The sequence below is a fragment of the Marmota flaviventris genome, unplaced genomic scaffold (assembly GCF_047511675.1).
Source record: "Marmota flaviventris isolate mMarFla1 unplaced genomic scaffold, mMarFla1.hap1 Scaffold_43, whole genome shotgun sequence".
Taxonomy (NCBI): Eukaryota; Metazoa; Chordata; class Mammalia; order Rodentia; family Sciuridae; genus Marmota; species Marmota flaviventris.
This window is the reverse complement of record NW_027288260.1, coordinates 114,717-141,849: the sequence shown is the minus strand read 5'-3', so window position 1 is coordinate 141,849 and position 27,133 is coordinate 114,717. Positions and strand designations below refer to the sequence as shown.

The 27,133-nt window shown below is 48.9% G+C and overlaps 1 pseudogene; it reads left to right on the top strand.

Moving 5' to 3' along the window:
* Window positions 1–300: 300 nt before the first annotated feature.
* On the top strand, window positions 301–26,388 carry LOC139701379 (ruvB-like 1; annotated as a pseudogene).
* The last annotated feature ends 745 nt before the right edge of the window (window positions 26,389–27,133 follow it).

Below are 27,133 nucleotides of genomic sequence, written 5' to 3'. Positions count from 1 at the left end.
CACCAGGACCCAAGGGAACCAGCTGTGAGCACCGTTGGGAGAAGGACCAGAGGCCAGGAAGGGCACAGGCCTGTATGGGTATTGGAAGCTCATCCCACCACATCCCAGCAGTGTGACTTTGGGCAGGGCGCTGCACCTCTCTGTGCAGCCTGAGCATGGAAATGCACAAGTTAAGTGCCTGGTACACAGCAAAGTGGTGCTGCCATGGGCAGCAGTGCCAACCCCGCCACCCTGGGAAACTGAGGTGGGCCCCAGGGTCCCACCCAAGTGCGAGAACTGACTGGCCAGGGGGACTGGCCCATGGCACTTGGCGCCTCGCCCTGCGCCGGGTCCCCAAATGTCAGGGACTGGGCAGCACTGCTGCAGCCTCGGGCATGTTGGGCTGCCTCCGAAGATGCAGGCCACCCACCTGACCCACTCCCTTTGCGGCCTTGGTCTCTGCCACTCTCAACCTCCTCAGCCCCCATCAGACTCCGCTGCCGCCCGCTGCTCACATATTGGCCCGCCACCCCAAGTACTCAGGAGACTTTGGGACTTGGCTCCTCTCTGCACTCCCCCGCCCTCACCCCAGGGACAGCTGACTGGTCTGGGTCACCGAGACCGAGCCCGAGCCCTGTGTCAGGACTAGCCATTATCAGGACCTTTTATCCATATTCCCTTCCTGGAATCCTCTCCACCAACCCTCGTGACCTAGAAGGATTAAAACCAGGTGCTGTCATGCTTTAATTTGGGGCCCCCAAAGACCCCCGAGACCCAGATCAATGTGAGCAGCAAAGAGGCGTTTATTGCGAGCAAGCTCGGTCCTCCATGCACAGCAACTGGGGGCACTGAGAGGCCCCATCCCGGGGCCTTCAGAAGTATATACACTCTTTTGGGAAGGCAGGCACCCCACATCCATCACAGCATCTCTTAGCAAATCATCACACACCGCGGAAAATCCAACAACAACTCTAAAACACAATTAGCGGATTAAGTGGCAGGAGAGAATATGGAAAGGATTCTTGGTTAGTTCAAGGGGTTGATGCAAATAAACAAATGATTCGTTTAAACCACGAGGGTGTGGCAAGGGGGTCACGTGCCCAGTGGCAGGGATTCTAGTTTAGATATTGGCCACCACACCTAGTGGGAGCATCTGGAATTTCAGATATTTCAATATCTTGGCCTATCTTCATCAATCACCTTCTGCGGCTTTTTTAGAACTGTTTCCACAGAGCTTTTCTGTGGTATTTTCCTGACTTTAGGACTATAGTAGGTCAAAGGTTAAGTTTCAGAGCAAAATGAGGTCCCAAGTAGAATGAGGTTGCTTAGGCCTTTCAGTGGATCTGCAAATTAATACAAATCTGGAAATCTTTATGAAGATTAAAAAAGAAAACCTAGAAATGAATACTGGGCCTATCCTGTGCCTGAGGGCTTAGGAGATCCTAGTTTTGAGCCCTGCTCTCTCCTTCACTATTTATTTGGGAATCACTTTACAAAAGCACTCTTTCTTCAGGCTGTGACTCTCATCATCTTAACACAGTGACCCCAGGTGCTTTCTGTGACCCTGGCAGAAAAAAAGCAGGAATGCTGAGGGAGTGTCCTGAGACTGAGGGGAAGGGGCCCAAGTGCATTGCATTAATTGTCTTCCTTGATGATTTAATGGTTCTTTTTCTTTGTTTTTTGCAGAGTTAAATTATAGAAAAAATACTGAAAATTGAAAAGAAAATGTGTTCATGAAGCCAGAATTAGACAGGCAGTCAGTACAGATAGATAACTTGAGTCAGGCAAGATCAAGAAGACCAATTTTGAGTGATTCTAACAGTTTGGAGACTGTCCCATAAGGGAAGAATTTTAACTCTCTCAGAGTGCTTCTTTGACCCTTTTCAAGAACCTCACCCCTCCACCTGTAACCAAGGTAATCTGTCCCAAGAATTGCCCCTCTTTACAGGAAGCTTTAAGGTGGTTCATTTGTCTTTGGCTCTCTGCACTGCCCTTCCCTCTTCAGCCCACCTGTGTTCCACCTTTGGGCCACCCCACCAAGAATTTCTTGGCCCAGTTCTGGGCCTAGTCAAGAATTCAGGAAGGAGAAAAATAAGAAGAAAAAGCAGGAGAACAAAGGAAGCCTAGAACACAAAAAAAGACAGAAATCCTCACTTCTTCAGACACCAGTGTTGTTGTTGTTTACCAGTGACGAGTCCTTGCTTCTCCAATGTTGAAGTATAACACCAGAGAAGCACGCTGAGGCAAGGTCAGAGTGGAAAGTAGAAGTGTATTAAAGGACAGCAGAAAAGACTTCTCCCAGAGGAAGAAGGGGACCCAAGAGGTGGTATCCGTGGAAGGGCAATGTCTTCCCCTTTTTATAGCTAAGCTTTTCTTTTAGATTTCCTGCATTTCTGATAGTGTTCCTGTCCTTTGTTCTGTTATCTTTCAGTGATGGAATGTAGGTGGGAAAGCCTGAAGAGTGGGCCACACATTGGCCAAAGGTAGCCTTGTGAATCCAGCAATAAGAGCTGACCAGATTCCCTCTAAGAGTGGAGGAATGTAAGAAAAAAGTTCTCACATCTGTTGAGAATTAACCTCTGAACTATTTAACCAAACATTGGCTTATCCTGTCCTTGGATAAGGTGTATCCAGCAAAGAGATGAGAAAATTGGGAGGCTATTCTTTTAAATTACATCAGGAGGGGGCTTGTTTCTGCTGCAGAGCTCAGAGGGTTCTGTCTGAGAAATCACATCACCATCAGCATACTCAAAGACAGAATTGAGTGCTTTCTTCTGACTGGGAGTTCAGGAATTCACAGGGATAGATAGATGATATATAGATATACAGATATATAGATATAGATAGATATATGATGTATAGATATATAGATCTATGGATATATAGATATATAGATAGATAGGTAGATAGGTAGGTAGATAGATATATAGAGAGATTGATACATAGATACAGATATAGATATAGATAAAGCAAGAGGTATTTTAAAATAAAGTGCATGCATGGCAGGCTGTCTGACCTGAGCCAGGGCTATAGCACGGATGATTATGGAAGAAGAAATGGTATGTGTCACCATCACACAGAAGTTTCTAATGGTTCTTCTGCAGGAACATCACCTCTCATTTTTCCAGAGACCCTGTGTGAAGACTTCCAGAGCTGTTAAGGACCTCCAAGGACATCCTGCCTGCCCCAGCCCCCTCTTTGAGTGCAGAATTTCTTATTTCATGGCAGGATGGGCCAGGAAGAATTCTAGACAGGTAGGGCTGTCCAGCCAGCTTCAACTGGCAGATCAGAGTCATTGCAAGGCCACCAGGCCTTGGACAGAAATGTTGGGGTACAGGCTTTGGATGCTGCCAATGGACCCACCTTCTTTCCTGTTTCTCTTCTGACCACCAAAAGATAGGAGCAGGTTCTATCTCCCTTTCCATGACACAGGTAGGCCCTCTTTCAGTCCCAAACAGGCTGCATGGGAGGTTTCATGAACTGTTTTGCTCGAATTCAGGACCCCCAAAGACGACCAGAGACCCAAGATCGATGTAAGCAGCAAAGAGGTGTTTATTGTGAGCTAGCTCGGTCCTCCTCGTGTACACACAGCAACTGGTGATGCTGAGAGGCCCTGAGCCCAGGGTTTGCAGAATTTTTATACATTTTTTGGAGAGGGCAGGGACTTCACATACATCATAGCCTCTTTTAGCAAATCATTACACACCACAGGAAAATCAAATAACAACTCTAAAACATGATTAGCACATTCACTGGAGGGAACAAGTTGGGTAGGGGTGATTGGTCAGTACAAAAGGGGTATTCATTTGAACTGATTGGTTTAAGCCAAGAGGGGTGTATGTGCTGTGTAAGGGTCCCGTGAAACGTCGGAGAAAGAGACCACCAAGTGACCACTCATGCAATTGGCAGAAGGGGATTTATTGAACCAGCATGCTGGGGCTCCATGCCCACTCAAGAAGGGAAAGCAGCCAGAGCCCCAAGCAGGGGCTGAGCACTGCTTAAGTACACTTTTTGGGGAGGGCGGAGGGCTTTGTATACATCAGAACAAATCATCATGAGGCGCGGGAAAATTGAGCAACAACTCCTAAACATGATTAGTTTATTCATTGGCGGGAACAGGTCAGGCTGGAGTGATAGGTCATTCCTAAGGAGGGGGTTACATTTAAACTGATTGGTCCAGGCCCTGCAATGCCTATGTGCGACCACACAGGGCCTTTATTAAACAACCAAATAGGGGAAATATTTACTGGGCAGTTCCAAGCATTGTCTAAACATCTACAGAAATTTCAGGTTTTGCAGGTAGCATAGAAACCTAACAATACCTAATCCTTTACATTTTAACTCAGACCTTGCAGCTTAGAAACTTTACAACACCCGGTCTTTTACCCTTTAACTTTTATGCTTTAACTTCAATTTCTTTTACCCTTACATGCTGAACTACATGGTTTCCCAACTTGTTATCAACCACCATAAACCACTGGAATCCCAGGTATTTCCCTGTCTCATGATGATTGGTGGCTGCTAGGGGGCTGCTATGGATCCCCACCTAGCCTGACTGAGTCAGGGACACCTGGCACAGCAGATCTCGCCTGTTATTTGTAGATAAACAACTCAGCAGGGTGGGGATGTGCTTAGGAGTGCTCTGTGGGTCTTTCCAAGGACAAAGGTCATGTCTCTTCCTTGGACAGGCTTTGCTCTGAGGTAGAGGCTGGTTTTTCAGAATACTAGAGGAAGTTGGAAGTCTTCCGTGAATGCCTTCTGTGACCCCAATAGTAACCTCCTTTTTTGTGCCTCAATTTCCACATGGGTCAAAGGAGCTGGATAAGATAATCTTCAAGGCCCTATCAACTCTGTACAGAATAGTGTTTGTCCCTAAGATTCCCTCGATTTTTTTTCTTGACATAGATTTTTTTCTAGAAACAACTTTTCCTTCTTCTCCCAGGGAATTATTAGCCACATGTTTCTGAACTTTTCCACACCATCTTCTCTGGACTCGTCTCACTGAATCTTTGCTTTTTTTCTCAGGTCCCTGGTGGCCAGAGCTAGTAAGGTGTTGCCTGCCTGCTCCCTGGGACACACTGATCTTATATTCCCATGGAACTTTTTCCATGGAGGGGGAATGAAAAAGGTGCCCCCTCTCTTTGAGCATTGGCTCAGTCCTGGGCCCCAGGCTGGGCTCTTTCATTTGGGTTTCATTAAATTTTGAAAGCATCTCAGAGACACAGAGGAGTCAGTTCAGATGAGGAAACTGAGGCTCAGAAACCATGGCTTGTGCAATCTCCCAGATTAAGAAAAGGTGAAGCTGGGAATCCAACTACATCTGTTTGGCCCGAAAGCTAGATTTTATCTTTTGCATCATATAACCACCTGGCTTCTTCCTGGAGAAAATTCCTGGCTCAAGGACAGGGGTGGCCAAATATCAGAGAAAGGAGAGCACAGAATGTTGATCTGAAGACACAAATACTCCTCAGGAAAACAGGAAAGGAAAAAGGAGACACTCAAGTCTCAGAAACTGGCAATAATCCACTTGAATCCAAGGCTCCTGGCATGTGACATCACACCCAGTCTGCTCTCCACCCAGTTTTGTCAATCTGGCTCTTTAGAGAGGATTTTGTACCAAATCCTACAAGAGCCCAAATGGCAGAGTGCAATGTGCCCTCATTTCCATCACAGAGGAGCTGTGGGAATTTGGATAAGTTCCTTCCATGCTCAGAAACCTTGTTTTATTTTCATGAGTAATGAGTGTGAGACTCTGCACCTATCTCAACAGATTATGGTGGGCAACAAAACTGAACAGGCTTCTCTGACTCAGATGTAAAAACATATTATCCTCTTTCACTCACAGCACCCACACATCTCAAGTATCATCTGTAGAAATACCTGACAGACATTTTTGAATCTCTACCTGTCACCAACTTTGAACAGTTTTTTAAAGCTTCATGAGTATTTCCATATTTTCTAGTCTATAATTCTCTCCACAGACCTCTCAGTAGGTAGTGTGGCTCCTGTCCTTGGCTGTAGTTCACAGATTTAGAAACTAAGGCTCACCATTTATGGTTCCCAGCTTGTTGAAGGGTTGACTTGGAGTTGGAGCCCTCTGTCAACATTTCTCTATCTTCTTGTCATTTGGAGAGAGCAGGCGAGTAAGAATATCTCTACAGCCATCTGTGGTCCAGATGTGCCCAAGACCCTCATCAGCTCCATGTCCCTCCACACCAGCCACATGCCTGAGTTCAAAGCCAGCCTCGGGACTGAGCATAAAGGCTAGCCCACAGGTCAGCCCTCCTGAGGCCACCCACGTTCTGAGGGCTGCTGGTCTTCTTTCCTGTTTTTTTTTTTCTTTTTTTGTGTGTACTGGGGACTTAACCCAGGGATGCTTCACCCCTAAGCCCCATTCCCAGCCATATTTTATATTTTATTTAGAGACAGGGTCTTGCTGAGTTGCTCAGGGCCTCATTAAGTTGTTGAGGCTGGCCTCCAGCTTTTGAACCTCCTGCCTCAGCCTCCCAAGCTCTTGGGATGAGAGAATGCGCCACCATAACCATCTCTGAGGATGCATGGACACCTGTAAATGTACCATGACCCCAACTTGAGTGGGACTCACCCCCAGAGCACTAGCCTATATAGGCATCTTCCTCCACAGCACACTCCCCATGTCCCCTTCAGTCCCACAAGCTGGGCACCGTCCCTGGGGACATGACTGCTGGAAAACTGCCTGCAGAACTGGATGATTTTGGAATTTGTTCTTCGTGGTCATAGGATGCTGGCTTATTTCTGTGTTTTCAATGCCATTTTGAAACTGAGGTGGTTCAGACTTCTTTACAAACAGCCAGTCCTGAATTCAACTTTATTAAGGGCAATTCATCCTGGATTCATTATAAATTTTCCCAGAGGAAGTTATTATACTTTCCCCTTCGATTGAAATTTGGGCTTTAAAGATGCTTTCAGGAGTGAAATGGAAATTTCTCTTTTCTCAGAGGGGACCTACCTTGCCAGCAATTGCCATTAACCCTGTGTGCTCCTCAGTGGGTTGTACACCAACCTCAGAGTAGACTTTCAGGCCTCCAGCTGAGCTCCCTGTCACCCCCAGAACTGAACAGATCTGCTAATGTCACACTGAATCAGAGGTGCAGGAAATCTGATGCAGTGGCAGAATCTCATTCAAGCAGGGCACAGTGGTGATCATCTGTCATCCAGGTGGCTCAGGAGGCGGAGGCAGGAGGATGGCAAGCAAGTTGGAGGCCAGCCTCCACACCTTAGTAAGACAGTGACTCAAAATAAAAACACCAAAGAGAGCGAGGGATACAGCACAATGGTAGAGCATCCCTGGGTTCCCTCCCTAGGACCGCAATCAATGATAAAAACTGCCACTGAATTTGGTTTACTAATACCAGATTTTTGTGAAAAATTTTGTGTCTATGTTCATGGGGATATTGACCTTGTTTTTTTTTTTTTTTTTTTTTTTTTTTTCTGCTTGTAGAATCTTTACCAGATGCTGTTACAAGGATGACGCTGGCTTCATGGGAACATATTAGAAAACATTTCTTCCTCTTTATTTATTTATTTATTTGATAAGAGTTTGAGATGCATTTGGTTTCATTCTTTGTTTTGGCACCGGGATTTGAACCCAGGGGCACTTATCCACGAAGCCCCATCCCCAGCCCTTTTTTATATTTTACTGACAGACAGGGCCTCACTGAGTTGCTTAGGCCCTCGCTTTTGCTGAGGCTGGCCTCTAATTTGTAATCCTCTTGCCTCAGCCTCCCCAGCTGCTGGGATGACAGGAGTGCACCACCTTGCCTGGCTGGTGTTCATTCGTTAAATAGATCATAGAATTAAAAATCGAGTCAAGCCATTGGGTCCCGGGCTTTGCTTTTCTTTCTTGGAAATCCCTTGCAGCTAGCTATATATATATATATATATATATTTGGTACTGGAGCTTGAACCCAGGGGTGCTTAACTACTGATCTCCATCTCCAGCCCTTTTAATGTTTTATTTTGAGACTAGGTCTCACTATGTTACTGAGGCTGGCCTCCAACTGGACATCCTCCTGCCTCAGCCTCCTGAGCCCTGTGATTACAAGCATGCGGCAATATGCCCAACTGAGAAAAATAACTTCTATTTTGCTTTACCCACCATTGTTTTGAATCTCTCCATTAACGCAGTTATACTAACATTCTAACTAATACAATATTAGATCATCACTTGCACAGCTGTGAGTGTTCAGCTGAGGTTGGAGGCTATGATGACACAAGGGCTCCTGGGGAACCCTGGGTGACTTTCTCCTCCTCAGCAGCAGTACAGAAGGAAAGGCAGGCTTGATCCCAGGCTTGGGGGTTCAAAGATCAGATAGGACAGAGGTCAAGGCAGGCAGGGAGCAAAAGAGTTGGGAACCAAGTGGCTGAGGGCCTCAGTCTTGGGCTGGAGAGAAGAGAGGTGGAAGGACTTAAGGTGAAACTTGATGGGAGTGAGAAGCTGAGAGACGGGATAGATGGTTTGTCCAGTGCACGGTTCTGGAAGGTAGTTCTCCATAGGATTATTGGTGTATGTTTCATTGCATTGATCTGGCATTTTAGTACCTATTAGTGGATAAAAATATAATTGAAGCCAGGCACAAAGGCATATTCCTGTCATCCCGGTGACTTGGGAGGCTGAGGCAGGAGGATTGCAAGCTGGAGGCCAGCCTCAGCAACTTAGTGAGTCCCTAAGAAACTCAGTGAGACCTTGACTGTAAATAAAACATAAAAAAGAGTGGGGATGGGGCTCAGTGGTGAAGTGCCTCTGGGTTCAATCCATAGTATAAAAATAAAGAGCATGGATTCAACAGTGTGTGTGCGTGTGCAGGGGGATATCTTCTAGAACCTTCTTTGAATTCATCAGAAGTCTTATCTAGAAGCTTGTTTGTAGACTGTGTACCACGTTCCAAAATTAAAATTAAAATGGTAAATATGTGTTCTCCACCTTCATAATGTAAAGCAGTATAGGGATAGAGGCAAACATTGACTCAATAATGATGTCAATGATTAGAATAAAATAATTAGATTTTAAAGTCAGACTAGAGAGGACAAAGAAATCACATGGGAGTCAGGAGCCCCCACAGCTGGGCTGGATCTCGGGCATGTCTTCACCCTCCTGTGAACTCACTTATCCCTGGAAGTTCTGTATTTCTCTGGATGCATTTTATTCATCTGAAAAATGGTGCAATGCCATTTGCTTCTGATAAATTCTCACTCATTTATTAAGATTCTGAGTAGGTGCCAGGCATGGTGGTGCACACCTCTAATACCAGCGGCTTTGGAGGCTCAGGCAGGAGGATCGCTAGTTGGAGGCCAGCCTCAGCAACTTAGCAAGTCTCTAAGATTCTTAATGAGACCCTGTCTCTAAATAAAATACAAAATGGGCTGGAGCTGGGGCTCAGTGACTTAGAGCCCCTGGTTTTAATCCTTGGTACCAAATAAACACCCAGAATAACGCTCCTCGGGGCCACCCACCCCCTGGGCTCAGCTCTTCAGCCAGGCAGCAAAACTCTTGGCTCCCTCCTTCTGCAATCACACCCTCAGAGCTAGCTGGAAGAACCTGTTGCCAGGGAAGTCAACCCAGAGACACAGCGGGAAGTGTGTGGGCGGAGCTCTACCGGCAGCTGCGATGAGCACATGCCTTAGCCAATGGAGAGTGGCGGTGTTCCAATATCCTCCAATGGGGCACCGACAGAGGCGGGCTCTTGCCAGCCGCCCTTGTAATGGCCCTTGGTAACCCCTGGGCGGGTGCAGGGTAGTGGCTCCTGCACTGGTTGGGCTCTGGCTGGCACTTTGAAGATCGAGGAGGTGGAGAGCACCACGAAGATGCCGCGCATCACCTCGCACAGCCACGGGAAGGGGCTGGGCCTCAGCGAGAGTGCCCTGGTCAAGCAGGCGGCCTCGGGGCTCCTGGGCCAGGAGAATGCATGAGAGGGATGGCGGGCGGGGCTGGGGGGCGTGGGGACCTTCCCGGCATTCGCCCCGACTCAGTGTCACTTTGGTGCCCGGCGTTGACCCCGGGGGCGCTGCCCACAGAACCACACTGTGGCCCCTTTTGTGTTTATTCCGAGACAGGATCTGGCTGAGCTGCTGACGCTGGCCTCCACATTACAGTCCTCCTGCCTCAGCCTCCAGGTGCCCTGGGATGACAGGCCTGCACCATCGTGCCCTAACCCTAACCATCCTTTTACCAGTAAGTTCTACTTTTGTTAAGTGGCAACTGTACCAAGTCCCTGCAGTTATGGTATATTATTATTATTATTATTATTATTATTATTATTATTATCAGAAAAAAATGGCCTATCTATAGGCCACCGAGTTTAGTAATGACAACTGGAGGTTTGCACTCCACCACCTCTAAGCTGCTGGACCCTAGAGTCATGGCCCATGGTCTCCCTGGAGGCTGAGCAGCTACAGAAACCTGCAATTTATATGAGCTTGTGACTGTGGCCTTGGAGCCTCCTAGTAACAGAAAGGGCCAAAGAAAAGCCTCTGGTTTCTTGTCTATGTCTTTTTTGGAGGGCGGGGGGAGCCCTAAACCCCTGAGCCCCTCCCCAGCCCTATTTTGCATTTTATTTAGAGACAGGGTCTCTCTGAGTTGCTCAGGGCCTCACTTTGTCTGAGGCTGGTTTTGAACTGAGATCCTCCTGCCTCAGCCTCCCAAGTCCCTGGGATCACAGGTGTGGGCCACTGTGCCCAGCAGACTTTTCTCTCTCACCTCCACTGTCTGGGCACCCAGAGCTGTGCCTGGAGGGTGCTGGCTCTCAGGGTTTGTTGGACGAGTCTGTGAATTGTTTGGACCAGGGACTGCATTTTTTCCCCCACTGAAACACAGTAATAGTGACCATTTCTCCCCTCTGTGCTGCAGGCATGTGACATCATAGAAGAATTAATCGAAAGCAGGAAAATGGCAGGAAGAGCCTTGCTGTGGGCCAGACCCCTGGGAACTGGAAAGGTGCTTGTGTTCTCGTTGATTTCTGCTGCCCAAGAGGACAATTCTCATGTTGAAGCCAGTTGGAATATGCATCTTAACTAGTCTTTGTTTAGCGACGTGGGTCACATGTGTGTTTAAGAAAGGAATCTGATCTCAACTCATACTTCTAGAATGAAAATCATCCTGGTCAGAGGGATGGGAAAGTCCTGAGAGGGGTCTGGTCTCTGGGATGGTCCTTGAACTCTTTCAAGTCTCCTTTGCTTGAGAAATGCATCTCTTTTCCTTTTCTTTTCTCTTCTTTCTTTCTTTTTTTTTTTTTAACCAGTGATTGAACTTGGGGGCAATCAACACTGAGTCACTTCCCATGTTTGTATTTTATTTAGAGCCAGGGTCTTGCTAAAGTTGCTGAGGGTATTGCTATGTTGCCGAGGCTGTCCTCCACCTCGTGATCCTCCTGCCTCAGCCTCCTGAGTGGTAGGATTATAGACATGCACCACCGCGCCCAACTGAAAATCCATTTCTGTTGGTCCAGGGACTCGTAAAAATTTGTGACGGGATGTGGCTGTGGCTCAGTGGTAGAGTGCTCGCCTCGCATGTGCAGGACCCTGGGTTCGATCCTCAGCACCACATAAAAATAAATAAGTGAAATAAAAGTATTGTGTCCAACTACAACTAAAAAATAAATATTAAAAAATTGAAACAAAGATATTATGTCCATGCACAATTTAAAAAATATTAAAAAATCTTCTGTGGCACATTTTTGGAGGGGGAAAATGAGTCAGCCAGTATTTTTTTGAATGCGAAATTTGCCCACCACTATTTTGGCTACGTGCATGATTGACAAATAACAGAAACACAAGTTTGATCTTCAAGGGGCTTCTAGTGTTTTCTGGGCAGAGAAATAGGAAGTCTCCTGATGGCACAAAATGGCTCAGTTGAGTCTGAGCTTCAAACTGCTGACTGATTATAAATGCTGGAATTGGGCAGAGGGTTTGATAATTCCCCCCAATTTGGGCTTTCCAGGGGACAAAAGAGGACACATGGTGGAGCTTTTTGGGATCTGCAAGGGGATTGGCCAGATCCTCAGGCTTCCCAGAGCTCCTGGTCTGGGCATGGCTTGTTCTCTGGAAGGGCCTCTTGGCACAGGAGAGTAGGAGCCTGCACTCTTGTATGTAAAGAAGTGGGCTCTTACAAGGGGTGGTGGCCCCTGCCTGTCATCTCAGTGACTCTGGAGGCTAAGACAGGAGGATCACATGTTGGAGGCCAGCCTCAGCAGTTTCACCAGTCTCTAAGTGACTTAATGTGACCCTGTTCAAATATAAACACCCTAAAGTTCCAGGCTGCGTCTTGGTGTGTATTGATTGATCAGTTGGGAGACCTGGGGCAGGCTCCTGACCTTTCAGAAGCAGAAACACAATCAGCTGTGAAATAAAAGCTTGAATTCTAATTTTGAAGTTGTACATATGGAGTTGCCAGGGTGTGTTGTGTGGTGTCTGATGGTGGATGAAGAAGTCTTGAGTCTGGGGGAAGTTTTTGAGGCTGGAATGCTATACAGTGTGCACTTAGAGGAACATTAGCTTGTCCAAGTCATCTTCCATTTTTTTGGGGGGAGGCTTACCAAGAATTGAACCCCAAGAATTGAACCCAGGAGCTCTCGACTCCTGAGCCCCATCCTCAGCCCTTTTTGCATTTTATTTAGAGACAGTGTCTCACTTAGTTGCTTAGGGCTTCGCTTTTGCTGAGTCTGGCCTCCAACTCATGATCCTCCTGCCTCAGCCTCCCAAGCCACCAGGATGACAGGCCTGCGCCACAGCACCAGCATGATAGCTGTTTCCTTCAGTGCTGTTTCTCTCAGTGTTATTTGGTACTTTTTATCTTCCAGTGTTGCTCTTAAGAAGTTTGATTTCCAGGGTTGAAACCTTTCTTTCTAGATGTTTTGGACGTACTTTTGGATAGGGCGCCCTCCCCTGATTTCCCTTTCTTGATGTCCACAGGGCTTTCTGAGTCTCAATGTTTGGTGTCGTTGGTGTGGACAGTTGCCAGCTCTGAACCCCTGAGCTGTGGGCTGTTCCTGTTCTCTGTGTGCTCTTTCTGGAAGTCCAGCTAGGTGAGATTAGCTCTGCAGTGATTTTCAACCTGGACCGGTTTTGCCCCCCCAGGAGATATTTGCCAGTATCTGGAGAAGCATCTCTTGTTGTTTTCAAAACGTGGTGGGGGGACTCGTGGCATCTAGTGTTAGAGGCCAACGATGCTGCTAAGCAAACTGCACTACAAGGCTGTCCCCAAAAAACAGAGGAAAGACTGAGAAATCCTTTTTTTTTTTTTTTTTGGCTACCAGGGATCAAACCCAGGGGTGCTTAACCCCTGAGCCCCGTCCTCAGCCATTTTTGTATTTTATTTAGAGACAGTGTCTTGCTGAGTTGCTCAGAGCCTTGCTAAGTTGCTGAGGCTGGCCTCCAACTAGCCATCCTCCCAGCTCAGCCTCCCAAGCTGCTGGGATGACAGATGTGTACCCCCACACCCAGCTCTCAGTTTCTTAATCCATAAAATACAAGTTAATGGGCTGGGATTGTGGCTCAGTGGTAGAGCACTCACCTAGCACGGGTGGTACCTGGTTTGATCCTCAGAACCATATAAAGATAAAGGCATTGTGTTGTGTCCATCTACACCTAAATCAGTTATATCAGTTCAGTCACCTATATCAGTTCAATATTTTTTGCTAAGGGGAGGGGTGCTTAACTTTATAATGGCCTGATTTTTGAGCATTATTTTTAAGAAATAAGTTCTTCCCCTAATTTAGGGCTGGAACAAAATTAAACTTGTTTCGAAGAAAAAAAAAATAAATATAAATAATGCAACCCTGTTCAAAAGTAAACACCATAAAGGTCTGGGTTGCGTCTTGGTGGGTATTGATTGATTAGCTGGGAGGCCTGATAATATTAAAATATTTAAAAAAATACAAGTTAGACTTTCAAGATGACAGCCTATGCAAAGATCAGTGAGATTTATAGAGCTCCATAGGAAAGGGTAGGTATATGTGGCTTTTCTTCCATGAGTTTTTTTTTTAATAATATCATATTTTTTAGTTGTAGTTGGACACAATACCTTTGTTTTGTTTATTTACCATTATGTGGCACTGAGGATGAAACCCAGGGCTGTGCACATGCTAGGTGAGTGCTCCACCACTGAGCCCCAGCCCCAGCCCAGCCCCTTCCATGAGCTTTTAATTGGATAAAGATGGACAGACATGGAGCCATTATTAACCAAGTATTGATCCTATTTGAATGGAAGGGTAATGATCACCCTTCGGTATTAGGTGGAGGGAGGCAGGGACGCTGTTCAGTGGGACGTGGTCACTGTTTTGACACTGGAAACTGAGAATGGGGAGTTGGGGGCTGTGAAAGAACAGGGAAGAGACATTTTGGGTAGAAGGTGTACATGAAAACCAGGCACTATGGCTCACACCTGTAAACCCAGCAACTTGGGAGGCTGAAGCAGGAGGATCTCAAGGTGGAGTCCAGCCTCAGAGGCTCAGTGAGACCCTGTATTTAAATTAAAAATGCTGGGCCTGGGGCTCAGTGGTGGAGCAGCTGCCTGGCACATACAAGGCTCTGGGTTCCATTCCCAGAACCAGCAAAATAAAACAGGTGGGCAGAGCTGCCTGTGGCCTCCCCTGGGCCTTGTGGTGTTAGAATCGCATCCCTCTGTGTTCTATTCTAGACATTTTCCATTTGCTATTAGAACACATGCTTTGGGCTTGCCCACTCAGGTGCCTAAGCATTTGGGAAGCAAGGCAAGCAAAGGGACTGGCTAAGCCCAAAAATGTGGTGTCCTGTCACTAAAAGAGGGCCACTGGGTCCAGACCTGGTTTCTCAAAAGAAGCCAAATAGCTGGATTTCTACATGAAAGTTCCTAAGGTTCAAAAAATGGCAAGAGCTGGGCACAGTGGCACATGCCTTCAATCCCAGTAGCTGGATCGGGAGGCTGAGGCAGGAGGATAGCAAGTTTGAGGCCAGCCTCAGCAAAAGCGAGGCCCCCAGTAACTCAGGGAGATCATGTCTCTAAATAAAATACCCAATAGGGCTGAGGATGGGGCTCATAGGCTGAAGGCCCCTGGGTTCAATCCCCCCACAAAAAAGGCAAGTTTAAAGGCACATTTAAGACTACATGGTCCCAACCAAACCATCCTGTGGGCAGCTCATTGGCTCCTTGTAATCTAAACTGTATTTTAGTTCATCAGATGAGGCCATCCAGCATTAGCACTATTGTGTGCTCAAGACCACATTGGAAAACAGGGGGGATATCAGAACTAGAACCAGCCTCTGCCCCATGGGCTAGTGGATTTTGCCCCACAGTGATCGGTGATCATCCCCCAGGTTGGCATTGAAAAGAAAATCTAAGAGGAGCCTTCCCTGGGCCATCTTTGAAGCAGCAGCTCCAGTTGGCCTTGTCCCAGCATGTTTGGAGTCTGAGGCAGGAGGATCAAATGTTGGAGGCCAGCCTCAGAAACTTAGTGAGGCCCTCAGCAACTCAGGAGGCTCTGCGTGGACTGCACACCTGGGGTCTGACCTCATTCTTGTTTCAGAAATGAGGGAGGATGAAGTGGCACTCAGAGGCCATGGCATTTCCCAGTCCTGGGCCCACTTGAGAGCATTTGCTTTCCATAACTTGGTATTTGACAAGATGTCTGTTCCACCTGGTTCTCTTTAGCATCTGCCAACCTAAGTTAGGTTACTGAGTGTCAATTTATAGTTGACCACAGGGCACGGTCCAGGGGAGCTTGCAGACCAACTCACTGCTTCCAGATTTGGCCTCACATATTATCCACTATTTCCTGGCCTTTTAACATAAAATGAAGGTCATGTGATAAATCCTTCCTGATTTGTTTGTGTTGTTTTTTTTTCTTTTTTTTGAACCCAGGGATTGAACCCAGGGGTGCTTAACCACTGAGCCCAATCCCCAACCCTTTTATATTTTATTTAGAGACACGTCTCACTGAGTAGCTCAGGGCCTTGCTAAGTGGCTGAGAATGGCCTCCATCTTCCCATCCTCCTGCCTCAGCCTCCTGAGTCTTAGGGATAAAAAGTATGTGACACCATGTTCAGCCTCTTGAATAAATTTTTTATAGATGGCTTTGAATTATGTTTTCAAGACTATAAAATAAAAATCTTTCCTTTCTTGCCTCTGTAGACAGCCCTGGCCCTGGCGATTGCTCAGGAGCTTGGGAGAAAGGTGCCTTTCTGCACCATGGTGGGGAGCAAAGTTTACTCTATGGAGATCAAGAAGACAGAGGTACTGATGGAGAACTTTTGCAGGGCTCTCAGTGAGTGTCACGTTGGAGTGACAGATGGCTGTTGCTTTTCCAGTGCTTTGAAATGTTTCATCTTAAAAATGCTTCTGTGATGTGTTGATTGGAATGCTTGTGTTCTTTTGGTGCTGTTGACAAGACAGGCAAGAGCAGCCAGCCATCCCAGAAGCTTGGGAGGCTGAGGTAGGAGGATCACAAGTTGGAGTCCAGCCTCAGCAACTTAGTGATGCCCTGAGCAACTCAGTGAGACTCTGTCTCTAACTAAAATATAAAAAGGGCTGGGGACAGGGCTCAGTGGTTGAGGGCCCCTGGGTTCCATCCCTGGCACTGAAATAAATAATAAATAAATAAAAAGACTAAGAAATCTACTTGGGGAGCTTTTGATTTAATGCTGAAGGAAAGAAAATGCAGTGGGAGGGTGCAGCATTTGGAAGTGGGGAGATATCATGGGACCCTGTTTCACCCCCCACAGCCATCTGATTTTCTGGTGGCTGGCAATGTGTCTTCCTGCGGTGCCTCTCTGAGGGACTGGCTCTGCCTCTTGATCTTCCCAAGCAGGTCAATGTAAGCACTAAACTATGGGTCTCTCTCTCTCTCTCTCTCTCTCTCTCTCTCTCTCTCTCTCTCTCTCTCTTTCTCTCGACCATGGCCGCTGAGCCACCCCCAGCCCCTCTGTGACACTAATGCTGAACTGAAGAGTTCTAATTCTGAACTGTGTTCAGAAGCTAAGCTTTGTGTCACATTGAACTTAGGCTTTTTATTTTTATTTTTTGCTACCATGGATTGAACCCAGGGGCACTTCACCCCTGAGTTTCATCCCCAGCCCTTTTTATATTTTATGTAGAGACAAGGTCTTTCTGAGTTGCCAAGGCTGGCCTCCAAATCTCAATCCTCCTTCCTCAGCATCCTGAGGTGCTGGGATTATGCATGTGCACAACCACACCTGGGTTTTACGTTTAAAATTTTTCTCTCTATTGTTTTTTCCTCATTTCTCCTTTTCTTTTCCCTTTTTATTTCCTATTTTTTAGGGTCTCACTATGTTTCCCAGGCAGTCCTGAAACTCCTGGGTTCAAACCATCCTCTTGCCTCAGTATGCTGAGTAACTATGGCTACAGATGTGTGCTGCGGTGCCAGGCTTACTTTTCCTTAATTAAACATGTGCCAGTGATTTTATTTAACTCATTAATTAAACATATGAACCATATTGCAACAGCTCAGGAGGCTGAGGCAGGAGGATAGTAAGTTGGAGGCTAGCCTCAGCAACTTAGCCAGACCCTGAGCAACTCAGTGAGACCTTGACTTTAAATAAAATATAAAAGGGGCTGGGGCTGGGGGTCAGGGGTTGAGGGCCCCTTAATTCCATTCCTGGTACCAAAAAGAACCCCCCAAAAATGTGACCAGTAAGATATCACAACCTTTCAAATACCTGAATATTAATATTTTTAAGAACTTAAATTTTAAAAACACCATTTTTCTGGACTGGGGCAGGGGCTCAGTGGTAGAGACCCACCTAGCATGTGTGGGGCCCTGGATTCCATCCTCAGCACCACAAAAAATAAAAAATAAAAAATAAAGGAATTGTGTCTATCTACAACTTAAAATTTTTGTTAAAAAACCCATTTTTGTGAGACAAAAACCTGATAAAACTGGTCTTCACACGGTTGCTTGTGTTTCAATGGCTCAGCAGGAACTGAAATGCTTTAAAATTTGAAAAAGTAGAGGTCACCAGGCACATTTGATGGGAGTCACTCCTGGGGTGGGGGGTGGGAGACACAGCAGGGGCTTTTGATGGCAGGAGGTGAGGAGAAACTTCTAGATTTTGCCACACAATGAAAGGGCAAGCTGTGGCCTCCCCTCAGACAGGAGCCTTCTGTCCCTGCACCTTTGACTTCCTGTGAAGCTGCAGAGGGAGGGAGAGAGGGTCATCTGTACCCTCTGTGCCACTCCCTTGACGTGATAAAGGTCCCTGTCAGGGACTTAGAAACTGGAGCCAGCAGATGAAACCCGTGTCCTTTGTGCTGTCATGGCCAGAGACAGTGCCTTCAGCCCCTCTCCTGGCCACCAACTGGGCCCATGGTCCATTGGGCCTTCCTCTGTCTACTTGTCACCACCGAGAAACTTCTAGACAAATATGAGTGGCTGAGAGACGGGGATGCCTTTCTTCCCCTCCTGGAAAAATTTCATATCACTGTCCCATGACAGTGAGTATGGGCAGGCATTCCATTTGGAGGAATTTCCTCTTTGTCGAATAGAAAAGGTTCTATAAAAAATATCAAAGTAGGCTTAAAAGCCCAGAATTTTCCAAGCTTGACAGAGACTTCTGATACCTTCATGTTGTCTGGGATTTTTTTTTTTTTTTTTTTTTTTTGTACCAGGGATTGAACCTAGGGGCCCTCGACCCCTGAGCCCCATCCCCAGCCCTATTTTGCATTTTATTTAGAGACAGAGTCTCTCTGAGTTGCTCAGGGCCTCAGTGTTGCGGAGGCTGGCCTCTAACCCATGATCCTCCAGCCTCAGCCTTCAGAGCTGCTGGGACTCGAGGTGTGTGTAGCTGCTCTGGGCTTTGTTTGGGAAGTTTGTCTTGGGGTTCAGGAGCTGGGAATTTGGTTCATCAAACACAGAATGTGGCTTCTCTTTTGGGTGTTTTCCAAAAGGCCCATTTATAGGCTCTCAGGTGGATCACAGGCAGAGGATAGCTGGCCTTTAGCTTCCTGTCTTGAGTGTCCTTGTCCTGGTTGGGTTTCTGGAGAAGAGAAGGCAAGGGATGGTGTGATAAGATAATGCCCCCCCCCCCCCTTGAACAGTGGGAAGTGGCCTGAATGTCGGATCCTGTGGCCATGTGTCTCTGCCTTTGGGACACTTCTATATCAGCTCACAGAGAGCCCGATGGCCACCTGCCAGAAGAAGTCCTCTGTGGCCTTCCCATTTGTCAGGAGAGCAGCGAGCCTCATCTCTTCTTCTTCTTCTTCTTCTTCTTTTATTTTTTTTTTTTGAGGAGGGGAACCAGGGATTGAACCCGGGGCACCTAACCACAGAGCCACCTCCCAGCCCTGTTTTGAATTTATTTGGAGACAGGGTTTCACTGAGTTGATCAGGGACTCACTGGGTTGCTGAGGCTGGCCTCCAACTCACCATCCTCCTGCCTCAGCCTCTGGAGCTGGGATGACAGGCCTGAGCCACCGCTCCCTGTAGTGTTGCTCTCCACCCATGATGGTGTCTCCGTGTTGTACTGTAAGGTGACTTGTCAGTTCTTGTGCTGTGGCAGTTTGAGGTAAGAAGGTTGTTGGTGGGGAGAAGATGGATGTGGAGAGAAGGATGGTCCTGCTTCTCACCGTGTCTCCATTGGCCATCCGTCCCAGGGCTGTGGATAAAAGAGGCCAAGGAGGTCCATGGGGGGGGGGGGTGACTGAGCTCATGCCATGTGAGACCGAGAACCCCATGGGTGGCTACAGCAAGACCATCAGCCATGTGATCATAGGGCTCAAGACAGCCAAGGGCACCAAGCAGCTCAAGGGGAGTTCATCCTGAGCCCTGCCCTCGGCACTGCGGCACCAGGCAGGTGGTGTGACCTCTGTGTCCCTCTTTCCTTGGTCTCTGCACTGTTGATGCCATATGGGACACTCAGGATAACACCGTGAAGTATAAAGGGACACCTTGTAGAGGGCTTGGACATAGGTCCAAGTAGTTCTTTCTTTTCTCATTGCTCCTGGGAGTTGTGTGGTTAAGTCAAGAAATTGCTTCTGCCATCTCATCCCCCGCATGATGACCATTGGCCAGCCAGGCACAGTGGAGCACTCCTGTCATCCCAGCCGCTCAGGATGCTGAGGCAGGAGGATCACAAGGTTGAGGCCAGCCTCATCAACTTAGTCAGGGTCCTGAGCAGCTCAGGGAGAGCCTGTGTCTAAATAAAAAATGGGGATGGGGATGGCGATGGGGCTCAGGTGTAAGTCACCCCTGGTTTCAATTCCTAATACTGCCCCCTCACCTCCCCATAAAGTCAAAGTGGACATAATTTTGTTTTCTTTTTTCTTTCTTTTTCATAATGTTTTTACTCATCCACTGTTGTTATGATTGACCCACACTAGCTCTGTACCTGTCCCCTGCTGCATACCCAGGTCCCCTGCTGCGGGCTTGAGGAGGTATTTTACCTGTGGTTCCTCACAGCTGTGTGTCCATGTGTGCAGGTGCCATAAATCTCATTTCCCCTGTTTTCCAGATCAAGGCCTCAGGCTCAGAAAGGGGCTCTGCAGTCATCCTGCATCCAGTGCTGGCTGAGGGGCAGGTGACTGTGAGTCCTCTGGTGCTGGGTGACCCCTGAGAGTCCTCTGAGCTCTCTGAGACTCAGATTCTCTTCTCTAGACCACTCTCCATCCACCATAGAATCTTTCCATCTTTCCCCCTTTTATAATTTGATGGTTCTTTGATTCTCTGAGGTGGTTTCTCGGTCACTGCTTTATGGAGATCATGAAAATGTCACTTCTTCCAAGGGCTATTTTTCTGTTTCCTAATGGGGCCTTCATCTCAGGAGCTTGGCTCTGCAAACCCCTCTCTCTCTCTCTCTCTCTCTCTCTCTCTCTCTCTCTCTCTCTCTCTCTTTAATCCCTCCCCACATCCTGTCCACCCTGGATTAATGAGGTTCTGAGAAGGTGGCCCCTTCTCAGGAATGACACCTTGAGCCAGTTCATCTGGAAAATCAACCATATAAAAGTGCCTGAGAGGAAAAGAGAAAAATTGTCCTCTTCCCTGTAGGAGAGAGGACACAGGAACACAGTGAAAATTTGAGCCATCCATCGGTCTGCTTTGTCCAGCTTCTTGAAGAAAAGAGCCTAATGGAAGAAGAGGAAAATTGTCTCTGATCCCAGCAGCTTGGGAGGCTGAGGCAGGAGGATCGCGAGTTCATAGCCAGCCTCAGCCAAAGTGAAGCCCTGAGCAACTCAGTGAGACCCTGACTCTAAATAAAATGCCAAACAGGGCTGGGGATGGGGCTTGGTGGTGGAGGGCCCCTGAGTCCAATCCCTGGTACCCCCAGCCTCCCCCAAACCCAAGTCCTTCTGGGCAGTTTTCCCACATGGATGAGATATTGGGACAGAAGGACCTCAGGTGCGTTGTGTGGAGTTGTGAAGTGTCTGAGTTTGAAGGAGGCTTATGAATCTTGGCCTGGGGACTCCCCACCCCTGGTCCTGTTTGCAAAATGCCCAAAGGAGGCCAGAGAGGCTGGTCCCTGGCAAGCTCCTGGCAGCTCTGTTGGGGTACAGTTGTGAACATGATCCACCCACTTTAAGTGTGTGTTGCCCACAGGATTTTGAGGCATGACATAGTTTACTCTCCCCATCTTAATTCTAGAACATTGTCATGACCTTCCAAGGGACCTAATTCCCATGAATGGCCACCTGATGTCCTTCCCCCTGGCCTTTGGCCACCACATACTGACTTTGTTTCTGGATTGGCCTTTTGGGGGCCCCCTCCTGCTGAGGGAGCCCTGCACTGGGTGTTAGTCTGTGTTGTGTCCCCTGCTGCCCCCCTTTGACTATAGACTCTGTCTGGGACAGAGTTCAGGTGTGTTTCCACAGGGTGGCCATCTGTAGCAGCTGCTCTGGAAGCTCAGCCTCAGGACCTGTCTGCCATCTGGGTCCTGTAGAGGTTGCTGTCCTTGCCCAGTGCACACCCCTAGGGAAGAGCAAGGCCCCGTTTAGCACCATCACCCCAAGATGTGTGTGCACAGCCCAAGTATGGAAGATGCTAGAATTTGCTTTCTTCTGGTCCTGGGATTCAAACCCAGAGTTGTGGCCATAGTGAACCAGTGCTCTGCCACTGAGCTGTGCCCCAGCCCCAGGGACTAGCTATGTGGTCTAGACTGGCCTCCACCTTGGCGATCCTCCTTCCTCAGCCTCCTGACCCAGACAGTTTGGGGGGGATTCCAACTTATATTTCCCTTCTGAGCTGGACTCCTCTGTGGGTGCTTCTGGGTGCTGTCACATAGAGGAGGAGACCAAGGCCCAGAGAGCCGGAATCACAGGCCACATCAAAAGCAGCCTCAGGTGGCTAAGCAGGAAGCTCTGGTGTCCCTAACCCAAGGACTGGAGCTGCAGTGGTGATCCTGGGGGGTGCTGTGGGGCGTGGCCATGGACACATGTACCCTCTAAGAGCAGCCGGGTCCCAGTGAGAATGCTCCTACCACTTTGCAACCCCTGAAGGCAAGGCAAGGAAGAGTAATGGTGACGTTCTCTTGTCTCCTACAGGCAGACATGGTCACCCTCAGGTTCACCTGCTGGTGTGCTAAGCCCCCAGTCCAGGCTCTTGTGCCCTGCCACAAACCTTCATACCCATCCACTCCTGGGGTGGCTGGCTACCTCAGGTGTCTGTCTGTCTGTCTGTCTCTTATGTTTAGTCCTGTGAACTGAATCAGTAGTGCTTAAGCAGGGAGCCAGAAGTCTGCCCTTTTTATTTTGCTTTGTATTGTTTTCAGAGAGAGTTTCCCCTTGCTAAGTTGCTGAGGCGGGCCTCCAACTTGGCGATCCTCCTGCCTCAGCCTCCCAAGTCCCTGGGATGACAGGTGTGCACCCCTGTGCCTGGCCCCTCAGGTCTCTTACAGAAAAGTTTCTTCCCTCGGGGTCAGAAGGAACTGGAATTTGCATCATGGTTGTCTGAGTCCCCTTATGTCTGGTTTGGTTTGGTATTACCTGAACCCCAGCATTTTTGAAAGTCTGCAGAAGAAGCAAGTTGAGGCCAGGGACGTCATCTACATGGAGGCCAACAGCAGGGCTGTGAAGATATGCTCCCGGGGGACAGTGCCATGCCTGAGGGTCTGCAGAGGGAGACCTGGGTGACCAGGGAGTCACATTGCTCAGCGGAGGTGGGTGGGGAAAGTTCAGCAGCTGTCCCTTTACCTAAGTCACCTTGGCTTTTCTCTGTCTTCTTCTCCTGGTGACTTCAGCAGGCAGAGTGTTCAAGACCCAAATCCTGTGGGGGGCAGGGACCAGACAGCCTTCATCCCTTCCTGCTGCACCAGGCGTTGTCTTCCATCTTCCTTTATCTCCCTGGTGTCCCTCCCTGAGTCCTGAGCCTGGGGACTGCACCAGGTGGCTCCTCCTCTATCTGCTGCTGCGTCCCAGGGTGGCTGCACCTCCCTGGTTCATGGATGAGCCTAAGGCCTTGTGTCACCCATAAATCACCACCTAGAATAGCCCGGGCTCTAGGCTCCAGTGAGTCCCCTGAATGCTCTTTTATCAGGAGTGAAAAGAAAGGGGAGAAAATCTTCCATAAAGTCTCAGGTGTTGGCTGGGCGGGTCTGGGAGCCCAGTGTTGCACCAGGCCATGGGGCACAGGTGGAGGGTGACATTGGGGGCCCTCAGTGGGCAGCGGAGACCTTTCTGTCACTGAGCTCTATGTGGTCCTGGTGCCCCATGGTCTGCTGGCAGAGGCGACTCCTTGGCCACGGAGTTCAACCTGGAGGCCTAGGAGGACATGCCCAAGGGCGACGTGCACAAGAAGGAGGTCATCTAGGATGGGACTTTGCATGACCTGGACATGGCCAACACCAGGCACCAGGGACAGGCCTTGTGGTCCAGCACATTCCCAAGGCCCTGGGAACCAGTGTTCAGGGCCATGCTGTCCTCCTGGAGGCCTTCTGGGATGCTCAGCAATGAGCACGACATGAGCTTCGTCCCCTGTCCCAATGTCCAGATGCTGTCACAGCTGATCTCTGGGCATGGTCTGCCCCTGGCCGCCTGCCAGCCTGCTGGGAGCTGCTCTCTACCTTGGGCTGGGGGTTCCTGGCGGGAGCCTTCACAGGGCTTCAGACAGCCTCACAGAGGCCCCAGCCTCTGCAGAGCTCGAACCCCAAGTCCTCCAGCTCCCAGCTGGCGCTACTCTGGGCCCCGCTGGACAGAGAGTCAGGTTTGCTCTTCATCCTAAAGGGGGTCTCCTCCTCCCCACCAGGAATGGGCTTTCTGCCGGGAATCTGGTTTTTCTTTTTGTCCCACAGAACTTTGCCCAGGAGAGGCCAGAGACTCTTGGGATTGGAGTTTCTTCCTACCTGGCCGGAGGGTTTTTTTTTTTTTTTTTGTACTGAAGCTTAAACCCCAGGGTGCTTACACATGGAGCCCCATCTACAGCCCTTTTTATATTTTATTTAGAGACAGGGTCTTGCTGAGTTGCTCAGGACCTCACTAAGTTTCTGAGGCTGGCCTCCAACTTGCGGTCCTTCTGTCTCAGCCTCCCAAATCGCCAGGATTTTTAAAGACACGTGCCACCAAACATGACTCAGCTTGATTCTTGCAGGTCAGGGGAAACCTCGAGGGGATCCCTCTGAGTTCAGGAGCCCCTCATCCTTCCCAGGGGAGCTGTGCTGGGCCTGTCCACCTAAGGCTTCCAAGTTGAGTGACATCAGGGACCCTCAGTAGGCAGGAGGATAGGCTTTGGTAGCTGCCTTAGAAAGTCCTCTCTCCAACAGGGGAGACTAGACATCCTGTCCATGATGGGCCAGTTGATGAAGCCAAAGAAGACAGAGATCACAGGGAAGATGCATGGCGAAGCTTGAGCCCAGAGCCGAGTTGAGGCCCTGCCTCTGACATGCTCCTGGCTCTGAGAGCCACCCCCCCCCCACTGCACGGCTCTGAGTCTTCACTCCCGTAGGAAGCTGTGGCCAAACTGTGTGCTCTGGACCCGCTGAGGTCAGCATCTGCTTCCTTTGAGGTCCCAGAAAGGTGCCGACTTTGACACCAGGCAGTGGGTCTCCCTTGCTCCTTTGTGGACTTATTTTTTTTAATTATTTTTTATTTTTTGATGCCAGTGATTGAACTCAGGGTTTTCGACCACTGAACCCCGTCCCAGCATTTTTATTTTTTATTTAGAGACAGGGCCTGGCTGAGTTTCTTAGGCCCTTGCTAGGTTGCTGAGGCTCGCCTCCAACTTATGATCCTCCTGCCTCAGCCTCCCCGGCTCCTGGGATGACAGGTGTGTGCCACTGCGCCCGGCTCTTCCCCAGTTTTATGTCCGTCTCAGGCCCATTACCACTTTACTCCCTGAAAACGTAAGTTCAACATGAATCCACTGTTGCCTTGAGGCCTCGCAGCAGCCTAAGCTCCTCCATGAGTGGCCAAGAGCAGGTCTGTCACTGAACTCGGTTTTGACAGCCGCACATCATGGCTCTGGGAGAGGACAGGCCTCAGATCCCGGTTCTTTGGGAACAGCTCCATCCTGATGACAGGGGGCGCTGGTTTGGAAGGTGAGGGCTGAGACCTGAGGTGGGCCTGCTGTTCTGTAAGGGCTGATGTTTCTGGGGCCGAGGCTGGGCCTGCTCTCACCCTCCTTGATCAGGTTTCCTGGGGAGAGGATTCTAACTGCACTTGATGGAAAGCTCATTAACCTAAGCATTGTCATGCACGGCCCCCAAAAGAGCTCCTTGACTGAGTGCAGCAGAGGGGAATTCACATTTGAAAACACATCTCCCTGGAGCTCCCAAATGAGGTGTCTTGGCATCAGGGTCAGGGCTTGATGGGGCAGCTCCTGGTCATTGTGCCCCACACAGCTCCACAAAAGGCGTTTTGTGGCATTTGGGGGCGATCATGCCTGTTTTATTTTTTTTTAGATGAGGGTACAGGGATTCAACTCACGGGCTCTTGACCCTGAGCCCCATCCCCAGCCCTATTCTGTATTTTATTCAGAGACAGGGTCTCAACTGGGTTGCTCAGGGCCTTACTAAGTTGCTGAGGCTGGTCTCCAATTTGTGATCCTCCTGCCTCAAACTCCCAGGCTGCTGGGGTTATAGGTGTGTGCCACCACACCTGGCACGATTCTTGTTTTCAAATGATGACACCAAACCTGGAATGGGTCCAGTACCCAGCCTTGGGTCAGAGAGCCAGTAGGAGAACCAGGCTGCAGGGTTGGTTCTTGATTGAATTTAGGTGTGGAGAAGAGAGCAGGTGACATTTCCCCCACTGGCTGGGACCCTGTCCAAGGTGAGATCAACAAGGTGGTGAACAAGTACATCGACCAGGGCGTGGCTGAGAGGGTCCCCAGCATGCTGTTTGTGGACGAGGTGCACATGCTGGACATCGAGGGCTTCACCTCCCTGCACTGAGCTCTGGAATCTTCCATCGCCCCCATCATGATTTTTGCCTCCAATCGAGGCCACTGTGTTATCAGGTAGGTGCTGCCAGCTGTCCCTGCTGCCCGGGTCTGTCCCCTCCCATGATGTCACAAGTCGGGATGGGACGAAGGGAGTGCATGTTGCCCCTGGGAGGAGACAGCAGGGGGACTGAAGGCCGCAGCTGCCGTGTCCCTGATGGGCAGGGTCTCCACGGGCCTCTGAGGCTTGACATTCCTGTGAGGAGCAAAGGCCTGAGGAGGTGGGGCCGCTCTGGTGACCTGAGTGTCAATTCCCTCACACTGGCTCCCAGAGGCCAGCAGAGCCCATTTCATCTTCAATGAGGACACTGAATGACATTGCACCTTGTCCCTTGGCATAGGTGGGAACACACATTTGTCTCTGAATTGGTTCTTCTTAGCTCCCCATGACAGCAGCATGCATCCTGCCATGTCACCTACACAGGGTGTGATTTTCATTCCTGTGACTGGCCCTACTGTGGGGTGTCCCTGGTTGTGTTCCTATGTGAACATGGGAAAGTGACGTCCATTTATTTTCCTGCATCCCCCAGTCCTTCCCCTCCCTTCCCTTTGTCTCATCCAATTAAATTCTATTCTCTTCTCCCCTATTGTGAGTCAGCATCTGCATGTCAGAGAGGACACTCAGCCTTTGGTTTTGGGAATTGGCTTACTTAAACAGCACAGTCCTCTCCAGCTCCATCCATTGACCTTCAAATGCCATCATTTCATTCTTCTTCATGGCTGAGTAATATTCCACTGTGCATAGGGACCACAGTTTCTTTATCCGT